Source organism: Mustela erminea, chromosome 4, assembly GCF_009829155.1.
Source record: "Mustela erminea isolate mMusErm1 chromosome 4, mMusErm1.Pri, whole genome shotgun sequence".
NCBI classification, from domain to species: Eukaryota; Metazoa; Chordata; class Mammalia; order Carnivora; family Mustelidae; genus Mustela; species Mustela erminea.
Genome location: NC_045617.1, coordinates 19,159,112 through 19,182,240, shown reverse-complemented (window position 1 = coordinate 19,182,240; position 23,129 = coordinate 19,159,112). Strand labels below are relative to the sequence as shown.

Here is a 23,129-nt window from a genome sequence, read left to right as displayed (position 1 = left end):
GCACCTCACTTTGGGATCACTGACCTTACCCTTTGCCTGTCACAATAGAACTCATCTATTAAATGAGCTCAGAAAGGTTTTGAGTCTCTAAATAATCTTGTTAAAATCCTAAACAGCCCATTAGTAACATGATTGGTCTTAAGGCAACTGAACTATGCACTCAGAAGAAATCATCAAGCAAAAGAATTTAGGCCACTGGTTGGCTGGTTTATAACAAGTTCCTTCTATTTCGCCAAATGTTTTTGGATCACTGCCCACTGGATTTTAAAGGAACAACTAAATATCGTCTCCTTGGTAATGTTGTTTTCCCTCAAGTGTGGGTAATCTTGCAGAGCTGTTTCTCTAGAAGAGAACAAGGTTATGTGAAAAGGAGAGAACATCTTTCCCTTCAGGGTACTTATGCAATGCGGGGTCAAGGGCTGTCTACAGAACTCAAAACCAGATCTTTAGGGAGTGCTAGGAGAAGAGACGGAGCTGAATAGAGATGCTTGGGCATGGTGAGTACTTGAATTTTCAGATGAAGAGTGACTATCAGAAACACAACAAAATATTTGGCACAACTAATTAAAAAAAAAAAAATACAGGCCTGGGTATGGGGAATTATCTGAGGACAGGAAACCACTAATGCCCTCACATGCACTCTCCATATTGAGGTCCCCATGTGCAAAATTCTCCTATGTAGAAGGACAGTATTGGTCCTTTACCTGTTTTTTGCTTTAAAGGTGTGTTCACTTCTCTTTCCATCTAAAAAAAAGTCTATATTTGTTTTTAAAAGACTCCTTGGCAGGGAAACCCAGCAAACCCGTATTAACCTCTTAGTGTGGCCTTGGGAAAAGGTCCCGTGACCAATGAAAGTGATAAGAGAATTGAAAATTTGGTGATCGGCGGCACAGTAGAGAAGGAAGATGCAAAGGGAAACTGGAAAGGCTCTTGATGTGGAGGGGGGAGACGCTGGGGCCAAGTGGTGAGTAAGATCTCTGAAGGGCAAGCAGTATCACTCGGACTTTGGTTCAGAAACCATTCGAATGGCAGCTGCTCAAAATTCTGGTTCTTTGTTGGGTTAGTTCAGTGATCACCGAAATGAGGAAGTAAGCCCAACACTTTTGTAAGCCTCAGAGTCCACAAGAAGTTATGAAAATTCCTGGTGGGCTTCCACAAGACTCGAACATGAAGGCAAGGAAAGACAGGGAGATTCCACCGATGAGTCAGACCAAAGGGACAAGGAAGACTCCAAAAGTTTTTCTCAGACAAAACGAGTCCTTAAAAGTTTGGGAGAATGAAATCAAGTTAACAAATTTGGGAGATATGGGTGTGTTTCCTACAGAATCTGAGAAAGAACACGAAATGATAAAGCTTTGGACATAAAGACTGATGTGAGAAGGATGCTCAGATTAAAGAGAGAAAAACAGAAAGCAAAGGTGCTGGTCCCTGGGGCTGGAGACAAGTTGGGAGAGGCCCTTAAGATGTGGTTGGTTTGGACCAGGAAAGACCCAACTATACCTGGAGGTGCTCAGGGGAGGCAAAACAAGTCCATTGTCCGTGAGAGGAGGTAACGAGTGAGACTGAGTACCCGGCCAGACTCTGACATACCCTAATTCTTAATGAAATCAGCATGGCAGTGACCTTGCCAAAGGCGCTTTAACTGTATGGCCTAAAGTAGACAAAGATTAAGTGTATCAGGAAGAACCACATTGATGGGAGATGACTAATATATGGATGAGAATTTCTCATAAGCTTTTTCTTATTGAATGCATCTGTGATAAAGGCTCTGGCATCAAATTTTATACAATACCAAAATTGTAAAAACTCTGAAGTGATTATTAAATGCGCGATGTCAGATCTAATGTAGGCACAAACAACACGGGACACCACAGACGGTAATTTAGAAGGTTCTAATCACATCTTGACAACAAAAACATGAGAGTTATATAATGTCAAGGCATCTGAATGAAAAGAGAAAAACACAGGCAATAATTTTTCTTGCAAAAGCCAAACATCTGGATATTTTGGAAGACCAAACGTATATTTCACAAAACCACAGCATTTAAAGTTAAAACATTCTATGATCTGCTTGGATCTAATTATTTTCCATGGTTTTCCACACATATGGCAAAATAGTATTGGTTCAATAACTAATAACTGAATATAATAATGATAATTAATATGTAGCAGAGGTTGAGCTTCAAAATTATAATATGATGTATGTATTTTAATGCCTGTATTTTATACATAATGAATCTTTTACAAATCATTCGTTCAGTTGCAAGACAAGTAGAGAGCTTCGGGACTCACAACTCCCTTTTGCTGTTTCCAGAATCCTAGTTCATCCTGTCTGTGGTCATTTACCTCTTTTAATTGGATTTAAACAAGAATTCTTTCTTTAATTAGCAATCATTTCTATTGCATGTTTTTATCTTATTTCCGCCTGTTGTATTTACGTCGGAGTGTCTGCTTCCTTGCCGTCTTCCCAACTACACTGTAATTCCTCCAGTGCTTACACATGGTCTTCAGTTTCTGGCTGTGTTGGGAGCACAGCAGGTGCTCAATTAATATTTATTAAACTAAACAAGAGCTAAAGCTGACATAAAATTAAGAATTCAGCTAGAGTTCAGAGAGCATGTCAGATCATTTGCACCTTAACTAATTTCTGTACTTAAGCAAAACAAGTTAGGCCTGCAACTTTGATTTCATTGGGTTCTTCAGTATTCACATCAACTTGGATGCAGTTTTATTATTTTAAATGTGTGTAGTTCAGCTTGTTCGTTATGACTTTTCCTTTTTGTTTTTCCTTTAGCTGATTCCGTGCCAGCTTTTCTACACTTCCTTCTCACTCCCCACGTTGTCACTGCCTCTGGACAAATCCATTCGGTCATTTGTTAGATTTAAGATAAAAGTTAGAGACACAGGAAGAAAAAAACAAACAGAAACCTTGGGCAATGCCTTTTTACTTTAATTTCGTTTCCCAAATTACTATGAAAACAACTTAGTGCTATTTTTTTTTTCTTTTCCCTTTTAGCATATGGTATACCCTGGATAGGCAGCTATGATTTCCTAATGATTCTACCTGATTTTTAATGTCTTGCCTTTAAATATTCAAAACAGTTTGTTAAGTCCATAATAACATTTTAACTTGTTATTCGAACTCAGTGCACAACCACTGAGAAACACGAAAGACAACTGCTGCCACTCATTTTCATAAGATAATCAGAATCCATTTTCTAGCGGGGGGAGATATTTTGGGGGTTTAACACTTCTAGGCACAATGACTCACCTCCATGTAGACCAGGCAGGGGGACACTACAGGCGAAGCCGGATACAAGGGCAACCTTTAAATGCTCCCAATTCCTGAATAGAGAGCAAGGTCAGGAGCGAAGCCCACAGCTATCCTTCAACGTGAATCTCCAAATCTACCTCTCAATGTTTGTCTCCTTCCTACAGTTTGAATAATTTTTTTGAACTTGTAAATTTTGAATACGTTTTTTTGAATCAATTTCAGCTGCACAGAAATGGAGTGGGAGTATAATAAGCCCTTGCACCTCCCCAAACCATTAATCAAATATTCCGATACGTTCTGTTCTAAAGGGCACACCTCATTCCATGATTTCCAGAACAGGCCAGGTCAAAATGTTGCACACCCAAAATTCAAATGATATACAATATATTTGTCAATTTTGTTGTTGTTGTTATTGTTTTCTAAAGCATAGTCCGAGGTAGCTCCCAAGTAGACTGCAGAACTGATAAATTTTATTTATTAAACTTTCTGTCTTATCCTCCAGCTTTCTGATTCCCTGGGGAATCTACATTTTCAGATAATACTTTGACACCCGAGTATGAACTAGACTTGATCGTGTCTACCCAAGTCTTCCACCTCACCGTTTCTGTGCTACAAGAATCACACTGCTCCAATGGAATTCTGTTCTTTCCAATGTATTTAATTCTGTGTTTGTTTCGTTTGGTTTATTAGTTTGTTCTAGGGCTTTGCTCTTTATTTTCCCTCACGTGGGTATCTTGCCAGATTTTCCCTACTTTATCTTCTTTCTCCACTCCCCACCTTGCTACTGCCTCTCAACAAACCGATTTCCAGATTTAAACATGCTCATGTGGGTAATGTAGCTACATTATAATACTCAAATATGAGTATTCGAGTGGATCTATACAAAGTGGGGAGCTTGGGCAATTCTTACATGGTCTCCGGAGAGTTGCCTTGCCTGTGCAGATGTGAACTTTGGATTCACTAGGCCACTGTCCCATGCTCTAACTTTGCGTCTGAATTGAAACCGGAGCCCTGGAATCCATTTGTACTGTTGACATTGGTCATTCTTGAACTCCCTGGTCACCCACCTTCACCAAACCCCTTCCCTAAAATACCAGCGAGACTAGTAATCTTTCAGAAATAACAAAAAAGAAGAATTTACAATTATTTTGATAATGTCTGTACAAACACCCATAAACTCTATACTTTCCATCATGCTAAGGGCTGCAGTGTTGACAGTAAGAAAGGGTCAAACCAAATATTTGCATCTAGGGCCTCACCTGTTAGACCAGCAGTGAAGAGGCCAAAGTACAGCCCCGAGGCACCCCCTGAAGCCTAACAGTGCACTTTATGAGAATTTCCTTGAAAGTTCCTGCTAGCCTACTCTCTCCCGCCCACTGCCGGCTCCTTTGAAATGGAGATAGCAGCTCTCCCCACTCCCTTATCGAAAATATGTCCCTTACAGGATCAGATAAAATTGTTTGTATACTCATATGAAATCCTTAGCAGGTATGCCTGCTTTGGACCAGGAAGACGGTCATTTAAAGTGACAGCAGATAAAAGAAGAAAAAATAATTCAAAAATTTATCCACACTCTCACCATCTCTTGTCTCCTTCCTCGAGTTTGAACCGAAATCCCTTGTCTGCTGCCGTGAAGGGGAAAATCCCAATTCATTCTACTGGGAACCCTTAACACATCTTTCTTTTGGTCCTCAGATCATAGGAAATCAAGAATTTTAAAGGAAGCAATTTTATTTTGTTCTGGTAGATTGAAACAAATTCAGGTCCTTAGATAAAAGAAAGAGGAGGAATGGAAGTATGGTTGCCCTGCCCCACCTCAAGCCTGGAAACCTTATTGTCTCAAAGCAGCATTTTAAAATATAAATTTAGCATAAATAATTGCCAGGAGGAAGTGAGTCCATAGTTCTTACAATAAAGAACATTCTAACCAATGAGCTCCAAAGACCGTGAAGTCACGTGTCACGCTGGCGTGAAGAGTAGATAGCCTATCAGACACTTACTAGAGACCTTCTGTGGCCACTGATAGACAGAAGCATTATGCAGACAGCAACCGGCTTGTGCAATGAGAATTTTCTGGATATTCTTCATGCAAATATCTTGTCCCTTTGCTAAAACAGAGGAACAGATACATCCATCTGTGTCCAGCGTGCATGTTCTCGGCTACAGGAGGACTGTCCTCATTGCGGATGATCCAACAAACCATGGGGAGTGATCATATTTTTTAATTTTTCTACTTAAAATATTCATTGTTAATTACAGACTAAATATAGCTTGAGCCCAGTTTCCAGGGCCAGTGACAGAAGTTATTTACAACCTGATTTTACTTCTCGATCAACAAATATACCAACATTTTGAGCTCAAAAATGATTTTTGCCAATTATTTTGCTCTTCCATAAGCATGCCTCCAGAATCATAGTTAGAAGCTGAAATACGGGGGCACCTGGGCCGCTCAGTCAGTTAAGCCTCTGCCTTCAGCTTGGGTCAGGATCCCAGGGCCTGAGCTCCAGCAGCCTTGGCTCCTGAGGGAAGCTGCGTCTCCCCCTGCCCCTCCCTCTGCTTGTTCTTTCCCTCTCTCTCTCAAATAAATAAATGAAAAAAATCTTGAAGATTTTATTTATTTATCTGACAGACAGAGATCACGAGTAGGCAGAGAGCCAGGCAGAGAGAGAGAGAGAGGAGGAAGCAGGCTCCTCCCCAAGCAGAGAGCCTGATGCGGGGCTTGATCCCAAGACCCTGGGATCATGACCTGAGAGGAAGGCAGAGGCTTTAACCCACTGAGCCACCCAGGCACCCCTGAAAAAAATCTTAAAAAAAAAAAAAAGAAGCTGAAATACATCCCATTCCTTGGATTCTTACCTTAATGGTTTGTTTTGTTTGGTTTTGTTTTTTTAAAGAAACAAGACCTCTTGTGGTCCTCAAGAGTATCCACACAGCCAACTTCCATTGGGCTAACAGTCTTGGTGTGAAAGCATTCGGTAGGGGCTCAACTGTGAAACCAAAAAGGCCAAAGATGGCTACTGAACACCAAGCGTGTAAGAAGAATGAAACTGCCTGAGACTATTTAAAAAAAAAAAAAAAATCCTAAATTATGATTTCCTGATGCCTCTGGCACAATAAATGCAACCCCACAAAGCCAGGAGCCTTCCACAGGGTGCTGCCCAGTCATGACTTAGTGGGAGCTCTGGGAGATACCCTAAACCCCAGAGAACATGCACATACGTGGAAATGCTCCCAGAGGCTTGTGGTGGGTCTATGCTGTGGTTTGAGTCCCTTTATGACTAAATAGTTTATTTACCATTTCGTACCCCCCTCTCCAAGGGTTGAGTGGCTATGAAACAAACATTGCTCGGAGGATAGTTTGCTGGGTTTTGGTTTGCGTTTTCAACGGTGCACCGGTCCTTTCTGAACGCAACTGGTGGGGGCCTTGGAGGGGGAAGCACCAGAAGAGAATGCACGAAGTCTAATCACCTGTGATTCCACCCCTATGCCCTGGGGTGGGGTGGGCAGGGGGGAGGATCATTTCTCAATAATAAAAGGGTGATGGGATCCGGATCCTTTATTTCGTCTTAGCTCCTTCCAAAAAGAGCCAAGTGGGGATTCAGTGTGTGCAGCGGCTTCAGCACGTCCACATCCGCCCCTGGCCTCTGCGAGGCCTAACCATGTGGCCTTGGGGAACAATAAATGCCAAGGTGTGTCAGGCCAGCCAGCTGACCATACGCTGTGCTTGGAACACGAATGGCTCCTTGTTTTCATGCTGAAAATATGCACCTCTTGGAACCTCTTACGTCTTGGTCAGATGTGCAGGGATGCGATTCACGTTATGGAATGCAGGACAGGCACATGCTTGCAAGTGTTCTGATCCAAGAATCAGGTTTCTATTATACACACGATCTGTATTGCCTTTCGTAGTGACCTGAATACTTTTTTTTTTTTTTCATTTTAGTTTTGGACTTATTTTTAAATGATTTCATTTTCTATCAAGCCCTAAGCCCAAAATGTCTGCCTGAAAGATAACTGCTATCAAATGTGTTATCGAAATGTCCTAGAGACTAATTTCACAAGCTCCTGTTTCCTGGTGTCTAAAGAGCCTTCGGCCTTACACCCAGGAAACCCTATGGTGTGGATAACAGAGAGGTGAGGATACGTCTGCCCCGGGTCCTCTCTCTGGGTGGTGTGTGAGCAGACATGGCTGGGATTCCAAGCTTGTCAAAGAGACACCACAGGTTCCATGGAGAAGTCATTAATATATTTGCCGGAGCTATTTAGATATTATTTTCTTTCTCTTGATGTTGTTTGTGTTCATTGAAGCTTACCTCTCCAGGATGTAGGGAATAAGGAATAAGTTTAATGTTTCTGGAACTTAGAAAGCCTAGGGAGCTTAATTTTAAGCCTTCACTCTACTACTAATGCAGCAGTAGGCTTTTGTAAATTGTTTTTCTGGGCCTCAGTTTGGGAACCCTTGTTTGCATTCAGAGAGGTTTGGGGGTTTTGGTTTGTTTTGGGGTTTCTATTCTATAGGATCTCCTTGAGGCTTTGCAGCACTAATGAGTATTGCTTGCTCCAAGAGGATCTAGTGAATCCCAAGCTGGCAAGACCACTGAACACTTTTCACCCCCCAAAAAGTGTTCCTATCCTGGACTCTATTGAAGTGTTCTATAGAATATGGTTGAAAAAAGCAATAGAACTAGACGTGTTCTTTCTGCTTCCATGTACTATGAATCTATAAAGGCAATGCAGATTTGTACACATTGAATGGACATATAAAGAGGTCATTTATGAGCCTCTTGTATCAATCAAGGCTTTATGTTGCAAGTAAAAGTACTCACTATAGCTAGTTCAAACAGAAAGGGACTTGCTCTAACGATCAGCTTATACCATCTAAAGGAGGACAAAAGAACCAGTCTTGAATACTTCCAAGGAAAATGCAGGAAGAAGTGGGCCAAAAAAAATACTCAACCACATTAGTTGTTCTAGCAAAAACACCCATGTTGCTGCCCATGGGTTAGCCCATGAAGCAGTAGGAAACAGGAGGAAACCCTCTCATGCTACCCTGGAAGGACCGTCTTCGCCACTGCGCTTGCTGAAAGGTGCGATCTCCCAGCATGTGAATACTATCTCACCTCGATTACCTCTGCCTCTAAATGGTACATGATGGTACAGGATTCTGAGATGGCCCCCAAGATTCGTGCTCCCTGATTAAATGCCCAGTACAATACCCTTTCCTTGAGTATAAGCAAAGCTTGTAAATATGATGGGATATCACTTCCACAATGACGTACTATCATATGACAAAAAGGGACCTTGAAAATGTAATTAAAATCTCCAGTCAGTTGACTGGGAATTAATCCAAAGGGAGTTATCCTGGGTGGGTCTGACCTAATTCAATGAGCCCTTCAAGGAAGTCAGACATTCGAAGCCAAGAGACAGTCTCCTATTGGCCTTGAAGGAGCAAACTGCCATGTTACAGACAGCGCCACAGGGCAGAGAATGGCAAGGAGCCTCTACCAGCAATGAATGACCCCAGCAAAGGAATAAGGAGCTCACTCCTGCAAATGCAGGCAACTGAATTCCAACAACGAGGGTGTGAGCTTGGAAGACAACCCTGATGAAAGTATAGCGCTGGCCAACATCTTCATTTCAGCCTCGGGAAGCCCTGAGCAGGGAGGATCCAGCTACTCCATGCTCATACTTATGCTCTGCAGAAATTGTGAGCCAACAAATGATGTTATTTTAAGCCACCAAATCTGGGTAATTTGTAACACAGCAAAAGAAAACGAATATTTGCCTTTCCATAATAGAGCCAGGTGGTCCTCAAAATTAAACTCCAATGGCTTTTTCCTTTCTGCCCTCAAAAACTTAGTTAAAAAGAGCCCACAGTAGGTGATGTTGGCATTAGGTCCATCAATTTCTAATATCAGCAACCATCTTCTTCGGGGAATTCTTTTCCAAAAGTCCATGTCTCTCATAGGACATACGATAAGCTTTAAAAAGTCCCTTAGTTTTTGTTTTGGTTTGGTTTTTTAAGATGACAAAGATCAACTTAACATACAAGAACTCAAGAGAAAATAATGAGCATTTTCAACAGCAAGTCCCTTTTATGAATCAACCAGTTGTCTAAGCTGACACACCAAGATTTCTAGGTTGATTCCGCTATAAAAACTTTTTTTTTCTTCATGGAACAGATAACTTTTTTAGGAAAATAATGCTATTCTAGGAATAGTCTCTATAATGGGATTCTTTACATGGAGATATTCCATACCTTTATACATGTATTGATAATCTGTGTATAGGGCCTCGCCTCTGGGTCTCACCAACGATGAGTGTATTGGTTATATTTTTAGAAGTTTTTTCCCTGAAAATTAAAGAAATCATCAACAAAACCAAGTTAATGAGGGAAGGATTTTTTTTTTAAATTTTTCCAGAAGAGAAGTAAAAGGGCAAATATTATTTATTTGATAATATACACTATTTCTCCCTGGGAATAGGAGGAGACAGGGATCCCACGGTACTCCTAGAAAGTTAGGAAGTTTTCTGGTACAGCTGAACTTGTTTCTCATCCTTATATGAATGCCTACTCACATACCCCTTGTCTAGCCTACCACCTTCCCCACATTAAAGGTTTCAGTTTCTATTTGTTCTATCCAGTAAGTCTGAGCCACCTCTTCTGCCTCATTAGTACTCCCTGTCTGAACTTCCTCTCATTTCAGAACCACCTGTGGTGAGGAAGGGTAAACAATGAGAATGACAATTAAGAACCCCGTGATCTCCAGAAACAAAACAGGAGCTCCATTTGCTTTACCTTGTGTCGTAATTTCCCAGACCTGTTCCTCTTGGCCAGTGTTGAGCCAGGCATTTTCTCCCCTGAAGGCTGAGCAACTTCTTACAAAATCACATTCTGTGGGTTTTCCCAGGTGCTTTTATTTCCTGAGCATGGTATGGGTGATATAGTCCCTTCATTTTTACAGGCTGAAAGTTTGCAAAATGCGTTCTGAAAGTCTTGACTCAGCTCATTTGATCCTCTCAATAGTTCCATAAGGGTCAGGCCCAGTGTCATTATTTTCCATTTATAAATAACAGAAACTTGTTTCTGGAATTACGTGGCTGGGCTAGACTGCAGGAAGCCGTGAGGCTGTGATTGGAACCCACGTTTTTCAATGTTAAGTCCGTCTTTCCCCAGGATTCTTTTCCTCTTACAAAAATATCAGTGAATGGATGGAAATAAATATCCAATAGGCACTGGCTTCCTACAGTTCTCTCATCTCACTCACCCAAATCCTCTGCCTTTGTGAAAAGCACCTGTGACCATGGCTAACACCATCAAGTACAAGTTCCCACACATAGATCTGGATCCTGCCTCCCTCTAAGCCTGACCCTTTATCTTCCAGGAACACTCCATTTTGTATAGTCCATTCCTCATACTTTCTTGTTTCTGCCTAGACTTGCCTCTGACTGCATTTTTTTGTCCGAGTAAGTTGTATTTGTCCTTCAAGACTCTGCTCAGACTTTGCCCAGGCTGGTCAGGAAGGACCCCTTCTGTGCCCAGTCTGTTCCTCTCTTTATCACAAATTGTTAAAATTTCTGCTGAGACGTACATACATCTCTAGGGTATGGACCCACGTCTTATTTATATTGTGTCTTCTGTATTTAACAAAGCGCTAGGAATTTTGTCCCCAAAATGCATGTAGAATTCAGATTTTTTTAAGGAGTGGATTTACTGGCAATGAAATAAAACCCAAAAAACAGTGAACCTCCAAAGGAGAAATTTCCCTACCTACACTGGTTCGGAGGGGACTGAGAGTGTAAGAATGGAATGAATTACCATAAGCTGGGCTGGACGTGGGAGTGGAGAACAGAGGGGAACATGCCCATAAACTCTGGAAAGTTCTCCTGAGGATCCTAAGGATTTAAGGTCACATGGTTGGGCACTTCGGGGCCATGGAGCTACCTCTTTCAGCCCTCCCTTCCAGAAGATCTGAGGCAGGGAACATAGCTACCTGACAGCCTCAAACTGCCATTAACTAAGGACCCACTGCAGCATTCAGGTGAGGTCTGCTTCCCATTTGCTGCTCCCAGACAATGAGAACACAATAGGAATAGTAAGTCTGGGCCACTTCTGCCTAACAGAGGACTCCTCCGATGGGAAGTGAGCTTGAGGAGCTTGGGGATTCCTACTGGCCTAGCGGAGACTTTCTCAGAACTGCGCTGTGCTCTGAGGCTGCTTCCAGCCCAATTCTCCTTCTCTCCTGAAGCTGCTGCTTGCCTATTCATGTCCGCCACCCGTTTTTTCCTTCACAAGTCTTTCCCCCTGGAAAGGGAGTTTTTCCCCATCTAATCCCTCCTTGACATCTGTTCTTCAGAAGAGCTGGACTTCTGAACTCACGGAGTTGGTACTTAAAGTACTTAAGATTAAGTCTAAAAATCAAACTTAAGACTTGCTACTCTAAATCTGTAAACTATGCTTAAAATTTAGCAACACCCTAACTTAGTCTAAAGCTATGTGGTGGTTTAGAATCAGAGCCAAAAATACCACAAAACAGGACAAATGTTTTCTGCTTCTGTATATCTGATATACACACAAGCAAAATAAAGGGTAAAAGTAGCCCAGGTTGGCCAAAAGTCAAGGGAAAAATGTCATGGCTCAGTTGACTCATGGGACAACGGGAGTGTGACCATGTCATTGAGGTTCCAGAGGGGCTGAAGAGCTTGGACAAGGTGTCCAACAGTTACAGAGTGTAAACAGCTCAGCTGTCCCCACCACTAGCCAGGCAAGGCGAGCCCCAGAGTAGAGGAGATGACAAGAAGTGAATTGTGCATCAACTGCTATGATGGGGTGACATTCCAACCTATTTTTTAAAAAAATTGTATTGGGCATCTCAAATCATTTTATATTTTTGTTGTGGTTATGGATTACTCATGATGGGAAAGGTATTTGAAAATCATGCATGGGGCACCTGTGTGGCTCGGTGGATTAAAGCCTCTACCTTCAGCTCAAGTCATGATTCCAGGGTCCTGGGATCGAGCCCCACATCGGGCTCTCTGCTCAGCAGGGAACCTGCTTCCTCCTCTCTCTCTCTCCGCCTGCCTCTCTGCCTACTTGTGATCTCTATCTGTCAGATAAATAAATAAAATCTTTAAAAAAAAGAAAATCATGCAGGTTGTAACCTGGAAGCATTTTATTGTATGGAGATGTCATTCAGACACCAAACAGCAAAGAATTAACCCTTAAAAAAAACAGTCTTCAAGTAGAGACCCCAAGCACCATGAAAGCACAGTCTCTAGTCCCTCAAAGACAACAACTATTCACCCAGACATGCTGTGCTGTGTTTCAACTCTCTCACAGAATCTTCTAAACTACAATTAAATTAAACTATCAGCCTGGCCCCTAAGCATAAGGGCAAGCCCGTGAAGTGATGGAGTAACAACTTCTACACATGGATACTTTAGTAACTCTGTCTGACTGTTTTGCTTATCTTCTTTATTTTTCTAAGGCTCTTCTCAATGTGACTTATAGTTTTGCCTTCAAAATAAGATGTCTTAAAAAAAAAGTGATTGAACTTTTCAGTAAATCCAAAGAAAAACAGGGTATATGTCAGCCATGATGAAATCCTAGGGGATTAGAGCTTCTTCATATTAACGCAGTATCTCTCACCTTTATCGGATTCATTGAAAAACACAAAATAATGTACATTACGGTCCCTCCCACACCTGCCCTAGAGATTCTAATACACTCCCCAAAAAAGAGTTGGCCCCCAACCTCTGTGAAATCTGGCAGTCAACATTTTCCAGAACTTTTTTTCTACTGTTTAGTATTACAATAATAAAGGGACTTTCATTTTCTTTTCCAAATATAAAATTATGTAATGATACTGAGAATGTTTTCTCAAACTACAAATATCCTAATGAATATTCTGATGTATCCTTTCCCATCTCTGAATACCAGGATTGGTCTCACCAACATCAGTTGAGAATTATTGGTCTAGCCTAACACTTTTCCTTCGCAAATGAGAAAAATGGAGGTCATAGATTAAATAATTTGCCCAAGTTTGAAAAATTAATAAAAACTGAAATTTATTGGGGTGCCTGGGTGGTTTAATGGGTTAAAGTCTCTACCTTCGGCTCAGGTCATGATCCCAGAGTCCTGGGATGGAGCCTCATCGGGCTCTCCGCTCAGTGGGGAGCCTGCTTCCTCCTCTCTCTCTGCCTGCCCCTCTGCCTACTTGCGATCTATCTGTCAAATAAATAAATAAAATCTTAAAAACAAAAAACTGAAATTTATTAGTGTAATATAAATTTCTTTAATCAATTTGAAGAGGATGGCCCAAATTTGTTGAGAGGCAGTGAATATAATAACCAAAACATAATTATTACCCCGAAATGATTAAATATGACGCTATGTTTCCTATATTATAATTTGGTTCTACCTATTAAGTTCCCACACTCTTTTTTCTACACAGCCTCTCATGGTGAAGACAGTACACAGCAGAGTACAGTTCCTGCCCTCTGGGAGCTCATCATCCAATGGGCACAACAGACAGATGATTTATGATGTAGCTCTGATGACTGGAGAACAAAGCAACACTGAAACACAGACGAGAACACCTGAACCAAGACAAGTCTCATGTCAAGAAAGCTTCCTGGAGCACTCTTCTTGTCACTGCACAAGATATTCCTAAAGATAGAGCTTGTAACTGGTCGCCTTACTACCTCCACAGTGCCTACTAGTCCCACTGGCTTACTAACCCTTCATAAATATCACTCGTCCCTTTGCGTGACAGTTTTCTACATTGTTCTATAGCCAAACAGTTTCTACAACTTTGCAAACCCATGACTGAACGCATTGCTCTTTTTGTTTCTTTAAACTTGAATTAAATGTTTACCTAACTGTAGAATATCAAGAAAAATCCCACTTTTACCTCCTTCTATCCAAAAGGCAATTTCTCGTTCACCACCTCTTCTTTCTTTTACTTATGAGAACTTGGATACTTGAGTGTTTGTATACATGAAAGCAAAATAGGATTCTGTTTGTATGCATCTTACAATTAGAAAAATAAATAAAAATAAACTTACCAATTAAAAATCTTCAGATCACATTGATGGCCTGGGTTATTTTAACCATAATATAAGACTCAAAAAGGTTTAGGGTCTTGTTACAAGATCTATAATTTGATGCCCCTCAACTGCTTCTTTCCTCCTCCCTTTTCTATTGGCTTCAGGGCTGGCCTGGACAAGCAGTATGACACCATAGCCTCTTTCTCAGAACACTAGAATTGTGCCACCCACCAATGGCTGGAGGCCAGGGCACTGCTAGTCACGCAGACATGAGTCAGGCTGTGGTGTACTAGAATTCCCACTCAGGTTCTTTCCGGATGGCTTTCTTGGAATTGCCGCCATCAACAGCAAGATGGTAAGAAGTGTGTGATATAAAAGAAATATGTGGTATGGCTGGTCAGAAACTTGACCCCCACTCTTGTTACTTTCTAGATTTGTGACCATTAGCAATTTTTCTAATCTGTTCTGCTATTTCACAGTTACCGTAAAAATCAGAATGAGACCATGAAAATTAATAGTTTGATTTCTGTTAGTGAAAGAAAAGCATTCACATATTTATTTGGTCAGAGTGTAAATTATCAGACCTTCTAGAGAACAATTTATCTAGTAATTATTATACTTTCCAATGCCCTGAATTTTGGCCTAGTTACTCCTCTGGAAACTTAGCCTAGGGAAATAATTAAGAAAGTGCAGAAAGATATATGTAAAAGGATGTATACCACTCTGCTGATTGTAATAACAAAATGTTAAAGACAGCCAAATGTCCAATAATAGAAATTGGTTAAATAAATTAGAATGTACCTACATAATAGTATATTACACAGCAGCTAAAAATAACGTGAAAATGTAAAATATAGCTATTAGTACATAATGGCATATAAAGGTAATTATTAAGTTACAAGCATGTAAAGGATTGCATATATGATGAGAAAAATATATGCATCCATAAACATCTACATAGAGACGTGGGGTGGGTATGGAACTATGCTCACCTAAGTATCCAGAAAGTTTTACTCAGAGTAATGTATTTTATTTTTCTTCTATTTACATGTCTGTGTTTTCTAATTTTTCTATAATGTTCATATATTTCTATTATAACAAGTGAAGATAACTTTACATTTAGAAAGCACAGTAAAGTGTATGACAACCTAGACTCCACTGCTATGGTATATCCAGGGATCAGAGTACTATATATACCTATGAATTGTAAAATGGCTTAGGTTTTGTCTGTCACTATAAAGTTATAATAGAAAAAGCCCCCCTTGGGGCACCTGGGTGGCTCAGTGGGTTAAGTCTCTGCCTTCAGCTCAGGTCATGGTCACAGGGTCCTGGGATGGAGCCTCATGTCCTGCTTTCTGCTCAGCAGGGAGACTGCTTCCCCCCCATCTCTCTCTCTGCCTGCCTCTCTGCCTACTTGTGATCTCTGTCCATCAAATAAATAATTAAAATCTTCAAAAAAAAAAAAGAAAAAGAATAAAGCCCCCCTTTTCCATAATAAGATATTGCTAAGCATTCAAAATACTGAAATATTTTATTCATTTTCACTCAAATCAACACTCTGTTAGTAAACTTAATTGAGGTTAATGAAGAAACTGCAGATCTCCATGTAAAAGGTGATGTTGCAAAAAGGGGAGGGGAAAAAACCCTGATCCTTCCATCTTGTATAACAAGTTTGACAGTCTTTACCCACTAAACATACAGCAGAGTGTGTCCTAAAATAGTTACCTCATTTGCAAATAGGAAACTCCAGTTCTATTGCTGGTTCCGGCAAAAACTTTCTGCAGAAACTCAGACAAGTATAACTTGTCTGTGCTTGAATTAATTTGTCTATGAAATGAACATCATGTTGGCAAAGCCTTTAAGTGAAGTTTAGCTTTTGAATGTAAAAATATTATAAACCTCCTTAAAATGAAGTAGGAGGAGAATTTGGAAGAGGAAGAGAAGAAAGTTTTGATGATTCATTAAAGGAAAATTCATAGCCATTTCTCAACGAGATGCTACAAAATCTCTTTAATGAGACAATTCCAGTGATTTAACTCCAAAAACTTACTCTGTTGCTGCTAAAATTGGAACTATTGGCCTTCATATCTGACTTATAAACACCAGTATATGTGAGTTACATGGTTCAAGTCTTCTAAAGTTTTAGCTAACTTTAATTTAAATACTATGTTTATTCAACAATACTAAACTTTTAATGTAAAACTACCTGAATGACACAGTATTGTTTTTCAAAATAAATTACTGAACTATATTTTATTGAACCATCAACTCATAAATATATGGAAACACAACTAATAAAGAGAAATCTGTATCGCTACTCATTATTGACTATTTTTCAAGTGAAGGAGTCATGTAGAATTCACTCTAAGACATTCCATAACAAATGTATCAGGTCTGAGTCTACTGAAACAGCAGTAAATGACTCTCTTTTCAAAGGTATGTTAATGATTTTGGAACACAAGGACAATATTTCTCAATTTTTTCCAGTCCCTAGCCTATACAAAGAATGACAGCTGGCACTCACATTTCCTTTCCTCTTTCTACACTCTTTAATCTGTTATCTGTATTTTCATATTCTTAATTTATAAGCTTCAATCCGTTCTGAAAGATGCTATGGAAAGTACAACATAATTTAGCCATCAAAAAAAAAAAATGAAATTAAAACATAAATAAAAAAAAGTTTCTTGATACAAGTAAACTTAAAGGACTGCCATGTAATGCTAAAGACAATAAAAGACAATTCACATTCAAAAAGAAGACGAGTGCTCCAATGCCCACACTGAATTAGAACTGCATGTGATCAGTACCTTTCCTGGAACAAAATAGGTGCTCAGTACATGTCAGAGGATTTTGTTTTCCCTTGTGCTTTTTCTTAGCTGGAAGTTTCGTCAAAGTCAGAGCTAAACATTAAAAGATGGGTAAGGCTTGAATAGGCAAAAGGAAATGGAATAGGCATTAACACAGGATATTGTTATGACAAAAGGCTTAAAGACAGGATGACATATTCTGATTCAATAAACTGACCTCCTCAGTTGGAGTAGTGGTGTTGGTAATGGAGAAATGGATGTACAGATGTGAGTCCAGTGGTCTTTGATGTTTGCACTTGGAAATGGGCATCTATATACCCATACTATCAATGGAGTATCCATCAAATTTATACTGGATCTAAAATGAGTGCTTGGAGCTCATTAAGACCTCCAGTCTCCCTCTACTCTTTCTTTGCTTAACAGCCCTCTCCTACCTTTACTCCCATAATTACCCTGGTTAGGTTTTGCAGTTGAATATTCTTTCTTACCAATGCTCTGGATTCCCCTGCCCCACTGGCAAAACCCCAACACTAGGTAAACTCAACTGTTTACTTTTTCCATGCAACTTACCAGGTTTTTTTTCTGTGTTAAATGGTACAGGTGAGAAGTAACAATTGGTCAATTCACAATCATAAATCTGTGATCACCCCTCTCAGGTGGGCTCCCCTAACCTGGCTGTCAAGGAGCTGACCAAAATTCCATAGCCCTGCTTCCATCCTTCACAGCACTTCAAGCTCTCTCCATTCCCCTCAAGATCTGACAGCTACATTTCACCTTGCATTTCCATCTAAGAACCTTTCCTCCTACTCCCCTGAGAAAATAGAGATCATCATAAGAGAACTTCTTAACCTCTAACTTTCAAATCTATCAAACCTACTTTTGTTTTCAACCTCCTTTTGTTTTTCTCATACTGGAAAAACAGCAGAATCTATCATTTTATAGAAAGCCAATCCCTCAACATGTACTGTAAATTACATTCCCAGTGTTCTCTGGGACACTGATTAATTCCTCTCTTTCTTACGTATCAGTCTTCTCTCTTTCTTACTCCTTCTTCAGCAGTATTTAAACAAACTCGAATCTTGTGACCAGGAAGGAAGGCTCTTCCTCTTTCCAATGTCCTTTGAATCAAATATTCTACTCTTCTACTTTTCTTTGTCAACCTTCTTGAAAACCTTGACTAGACTCATTTTGCTCTCTCACTGGTCACTCTTAACTCCTTACTCCACTGTCATCTAGTTTTCTCTAGAATTCTACTAGAATTGCTTCCATCAGGATCACTAAAGTCTATGTATAAATAAATTCAGTGGATATTTTCAGTTATTTTAACAACTTTCCTTTCCGTCAACATTTGGAACTGCTGATCACTCGTGAAAATACTCCTTGTGGCTTCCATGGCTCCTCACACTAGTGGCTCACCACTTACCTTCTGCTTCCTCTCTTGCAGTCTTCTTTAAGAGTTTCTCTCCTTATCCTCTCTCCTTAATAAATATTAGCCTTTTTCACTCTTTTCATTTTCTCTGGGCTATCTTATTTATTCCCAAGATTCCAAAATTCTCCCAAATCTTTAATCTCTATCTCTTCTGTGAGCTCCCTGTCCACATATTCCATTCTTTCTTGAGTGTCTTTAAGTGGAGACACATGAGCAACCCAGACTCAACACAGGTCCCAAACCAAGGTCATTCCCTTCGTCAACAAAGTGGCTTCCCTTAGCGGGTTTGTTGCCTAAGAAAAGGCTGTCATAATCCAGCCAACTGCTCAAGTCAGGACTCAAGAGTCACGTGTGTGTATGTGTGCATGTGTGTGTTCCTCACACACACTAAGTCCACCACCAAGTCCTACTGCATCTCATGCTGATTATTGCAACTTTCCTATTACCCAGTTCATTTCATCTTTTCAACCATCTCAGTGACTGAAACTATTTAAAGTCATGTCATCTTCCTAAGTCATTAGTGTACCTAGAAGGATCATCTGTGCACAAGTTTAAAGTTCTGGTTTCCTTTTTATAGGAGACTGAAAAAAAAAAATACTAGGAAAGGTCTTTTGGTTCCTTCATCTCATCTTTTTAATGATAGTGTTGATTAAGATCACATTCCCAATTTTTGCACAACAATTTTTTGCAGGTACATATCATCAATGTTTAGTCATGCTGACAAAACTGGAAGGAATGTGTTTTCTTTCTGCAAACATAACATTTCTATAGCCTCTGAAAATACAGGTTACTGCTATTTGGCTGGAGACATCAATTATATATGTGTAACAGGCTGAGATAAAATAATTGAATCAGTGTTACAGGTATCTGTTGGAATTAAGAGCAGTAATGAGAATGTCACAAGGAAATCAGATTTTCATTGCCCTATTACCTACAAATGAACCACAGATTGCCTATGTAAGGCAAGGTCACAGGTGGTGCTAGGCTGGTCTTCCATGGCCACTTTTCCCAGTCACTATAGAAAGATGTCCACATGGGGACTTCAGTTTAAAGCTTTCCATCTGTCCTTTTAGTTACAATGCTTTGCGGATGATGTCAATAATTTTTCTACATACAGGAAAGACGGGAAAGGAAAAAAATTAGTAAAACACTATGGGATATGTGCAAGTATACTTCTAATAGAAAATAAGTGTTTACTCATGGGACAGAAAGTCCAATTTTTAGACAAAAGTTTATATATTTCAATAGTTTTGAGTACAATGTCATTAAAAAATGGCCAGTTTAGCCAAAAACCCAAGTGTAATCCTCAATGATGTTTCTCTTTCCTTCACCTTCCCCCACAGCAGCCTTGACAGCTCCCCTATAATCAAAATTCTAAATCTTTCCAATTTCTCCCACCTCTCTAGCTGCCCCCCGATGCAAGCCACCATCAGCTCTCATTGGGTCGATTGCTGCAACCTCTAACTGCGACATACATGTTGACTTCCATTAGAATTTCTTTTCCATACAATTTTCAAATCGACCTTTCTAAAATTTAATTCAGATCATATCATTTCTGGGCATAAAAACTCGGGTTTGTCTTCCACCCCCACCCCCCACAAAACATACAAACTCGCCTCATCCTCAGTGGCCTTTCATGACCTGGCCTCAGCCTGATTCTAGCTCCCTGTCTGATCTCCCATCCCTTTGTAATACAAGTCTGCTTCCTTGTTGCCCATCTCCTCCGCTTGCCGCTCTCTCTGACTGGAACTTTCTGTTTCTAGATTCTTCATGGCGACTTCTTGCCCTTCACCTCTCAACCCCACTGCCACAAAGACCTCCTAAATTAACCATCTTCACCCTCTATCACATTGTTCTGTTTTATTTTCTTTGTAATACATTCAAAGACCTGAAATTATCTTGTTCATTTATTTTTCTTATGTTCCTATTAGAATGTAGTTTCATAAATACAGATTTTTTTTCCTGTTTTGCTCATTGTTGAATTCTCAGTATCTAGAACAGTGATTAGCAAACTTTTTCTGTAAAGGGCCTGTAAATGTTTTAAAGTTTGCAGACCATACACTATTCATGGCAACTACCTAGCTCTGGTTTGGAAGTATGAAGGCAGCCATAGACAACAGGTAATTTACGCATGTGTGTGCTCTATTAAAATTTTATTTCTAAACACCAAAATTTGAATTTCAGATAATTTTTTTATTTCATAAAATAGTATTCTTCTTTTGATTTTTTTAACCATTTAAAAATGTAAAAACTACTCTTAGCTCACGAGCTATGCAAAAGCAGGCAGCTGTCCAGATTTGGCCTGCAGGTAGTAGTCTAACACCCCTAATCTGGAAAGACTATTGCTGTACAAAAGAAACTTGAAAAAAAAAAATTTAACTGAATGAATGAACAAGGACATGGAATTTCCTTATAAACTTTCATAAACTTGCCATGGAGCAAAAGTTAATAGGATTATCCATTCTATTGCTTCTGTCCACAAGATGGATTTGTTCTATCTGTTTGGTTGTTATTTGTTTATGGGAATGCCTGATTCTTAGTCTGAGTCACAAAGATCAATGTAAAACATGGAGTTCTTATAATGTAAGAAGAAAACTTAAGACCTTGTCAGTACTTGAGGTATAAAGGCCAACTAAATTGTATTGGGTTCTATATTCAAGATCAAAACTTACATATTTGACTTTCAAAAGCTTAAACACTATGATAAAAAAAATGAATAATGTATTGCTCTTAAAATATATACCTATAAGTCATGAGTGAAATAAAAAGACTCTTAAAGGCAATTATAGAAAGATTATTTTTGCCTTTTCCTCCAACTCCTTATGTCATATAATTGGGGAGGTTTCCTAAAGGAAGCAATATTTGAAGAGTTTTATATAAGGACTTTGAAATGGAGCAAATCTTATTTACCCTTATTAGGCCTATTTTCCCCATCTATGACCATGTTTCATGAAATCTTCCCTTTTAACAATACCCACCCACCCCCAAATGCTGAAATAAATGGAAGAGATTGGACTTTTGTCCCTAAGTTAAGATTAGAACAAATATTAAGTTAAAACGATAAAAGGGAAATTACAATAAAAGCAAAAGCCTTTCATTTAAAAGCAAGTTAAAATGACAAAGGATTACTGTAAGATACTAAATCATTCTCAAAGAATGATTTCCTCTAACAAATCAGGATAAATCACTCATCAGCGGGAAAACTCAAAATGTCTTAAAGAAAGTTTCAGCAAAGTCTTCAACAGCTCCTGGCAGCAGAAACTTGATGGAAATTTTTGGAATGACAGCAAGAGTTTGCAAGAGTGCTCAACGGATCGCTGTAAAGAGAGCATTGAGGTCTTGTTAGAAATAACTGCTGAATTGGGGATAGTACCTTACCTTAGAGTAGGCCGGGTTTGTCTGCTTCTAAATTGTCACTTGTAAAAGTAATTCACAAGGTAGAGAAATTTTGAGTGATTTCTTGGGCTCTCTCCCAAGTACACCAAGTTTACTTTATACTTCATAGTCTCACTCTGATTAATAAAGAAAGTACACAATGTCGGGGGCAGGGGGTTATTCTTCTGGAAATTCTGACAGATTATACTAATATTTATAGCCTTTATAAGAAAGGAAGGAAGGACGGAGGTAGGGAGGGAGAGGTGGAGGAAAGAAGGGAGGAAATGTTTCCTCTCAATCACTTTCGGTTTGGAGCATGATATGAAGCGTTCTTAGTTGACAGTCTTTGTCTGGGTGTCCATTTCATTCCTTTTCTAAGCTCCGATTTGCAATGCTGAGAGCATTCCCAAGGCTTACTCACCTTTCATTGAGCTTGGAACTTGAGGTATCTGTATGAAAGCCAAGTTCTGAGTAAACCTGAGACTATTTACAGTTTCAGGTGGGAATCAGGTGTTATTCAAGATTAAACTTGGCAAGTTTGGCCTGGCTTATGCATTTAATGGTTCCTGAATTATGAGGCATTTAGGAGTGAGGGGAGCCCCACTGCCAGAAATTGAATTTGACAAGTACCCCATTTAGCTTTGTACATTTCCCACCTAGAACCCAGTCCTCTGGCTTAACACACTGTGGATACTCAAAACATGTCTGTGTGCCAGGTGGAAATATAACTGACTATAACTTGAGACATACCTTCAGCCTTCTAGAGTTAAAAATGGACAGCCTTACCTAAAAAGGCAAGGCAGTCTTGAGTGAGGAAAATGAAGTTGGAGGCGTCACACTCCCTAATATTACAAAGCTATAGTAATCAAAACAGTACAGTACTGGCATAAAAACAGACACACAGATCAATGGAACAGAAGAGAGAGCCCAGAAAGAAACTCATGCATATATACCCAATTAATTTATAACAAAAGAGCCAACAATACACAATGAGGAAATGGGGGTCTCTTTGATAAATGGTGCTGGGAAAACTGGACAGCCCCATGCAACAGAGTGAAACTGGCCCCCTATCTTACATTATACACAAAAATTAACTCAAAATGGATTAAAGACTTGAATGTAAGACCTGAAATCATAAAACTCTACAAGAAGACATAGGCAGTAAGCTCCTTGACATCAGTCTTGGCAATGACTT

The 23,129-nt window shown here is 39.7% G+C and overlaps 2 long non-coding RNA genes across 2 annotated transcripts in view; one reads left to right on the top strand and one right to left on the bottom strand.

Moving 5' to 3' along the window:
• The window catches only part of LOC116588092, a 29,546-nt gene extending 7,443 nt beyond the window's left edge, over nt 1-22,103 (bottom strand). Inside the window, exons 1-4 of the long non-coding RNA XR_004284777.1 lie at nt 21,933-22,103; nt 18,554-18,608; nt 9,534-9,626; nt 6,131-6,261 (exon numbers count right to left, since the gene is read on the bottom strand). This is a non-coding gene — a long non-coding RNA (uncharacterized LOC116588092). The remainder of the gene's footprint in view (nt 1-6,130; nt 6,262-9,533; nt 9,627-18,553; nt 18,609-21,932) is intronic.
• LOC116588093 lies at nt 391-14,380 on the top strand. The gene is made up of 3 exons (XR_004284778.1): nt 391-497; nt 776-964; nt 13,729-14,380. It is a non-coding gene; the product is annotated as an uncharacterized LOC116588093 (long non-coding RNA).
• Nucleotides 22,104-23,129: the final 1,026 nt, after the last annotated feature.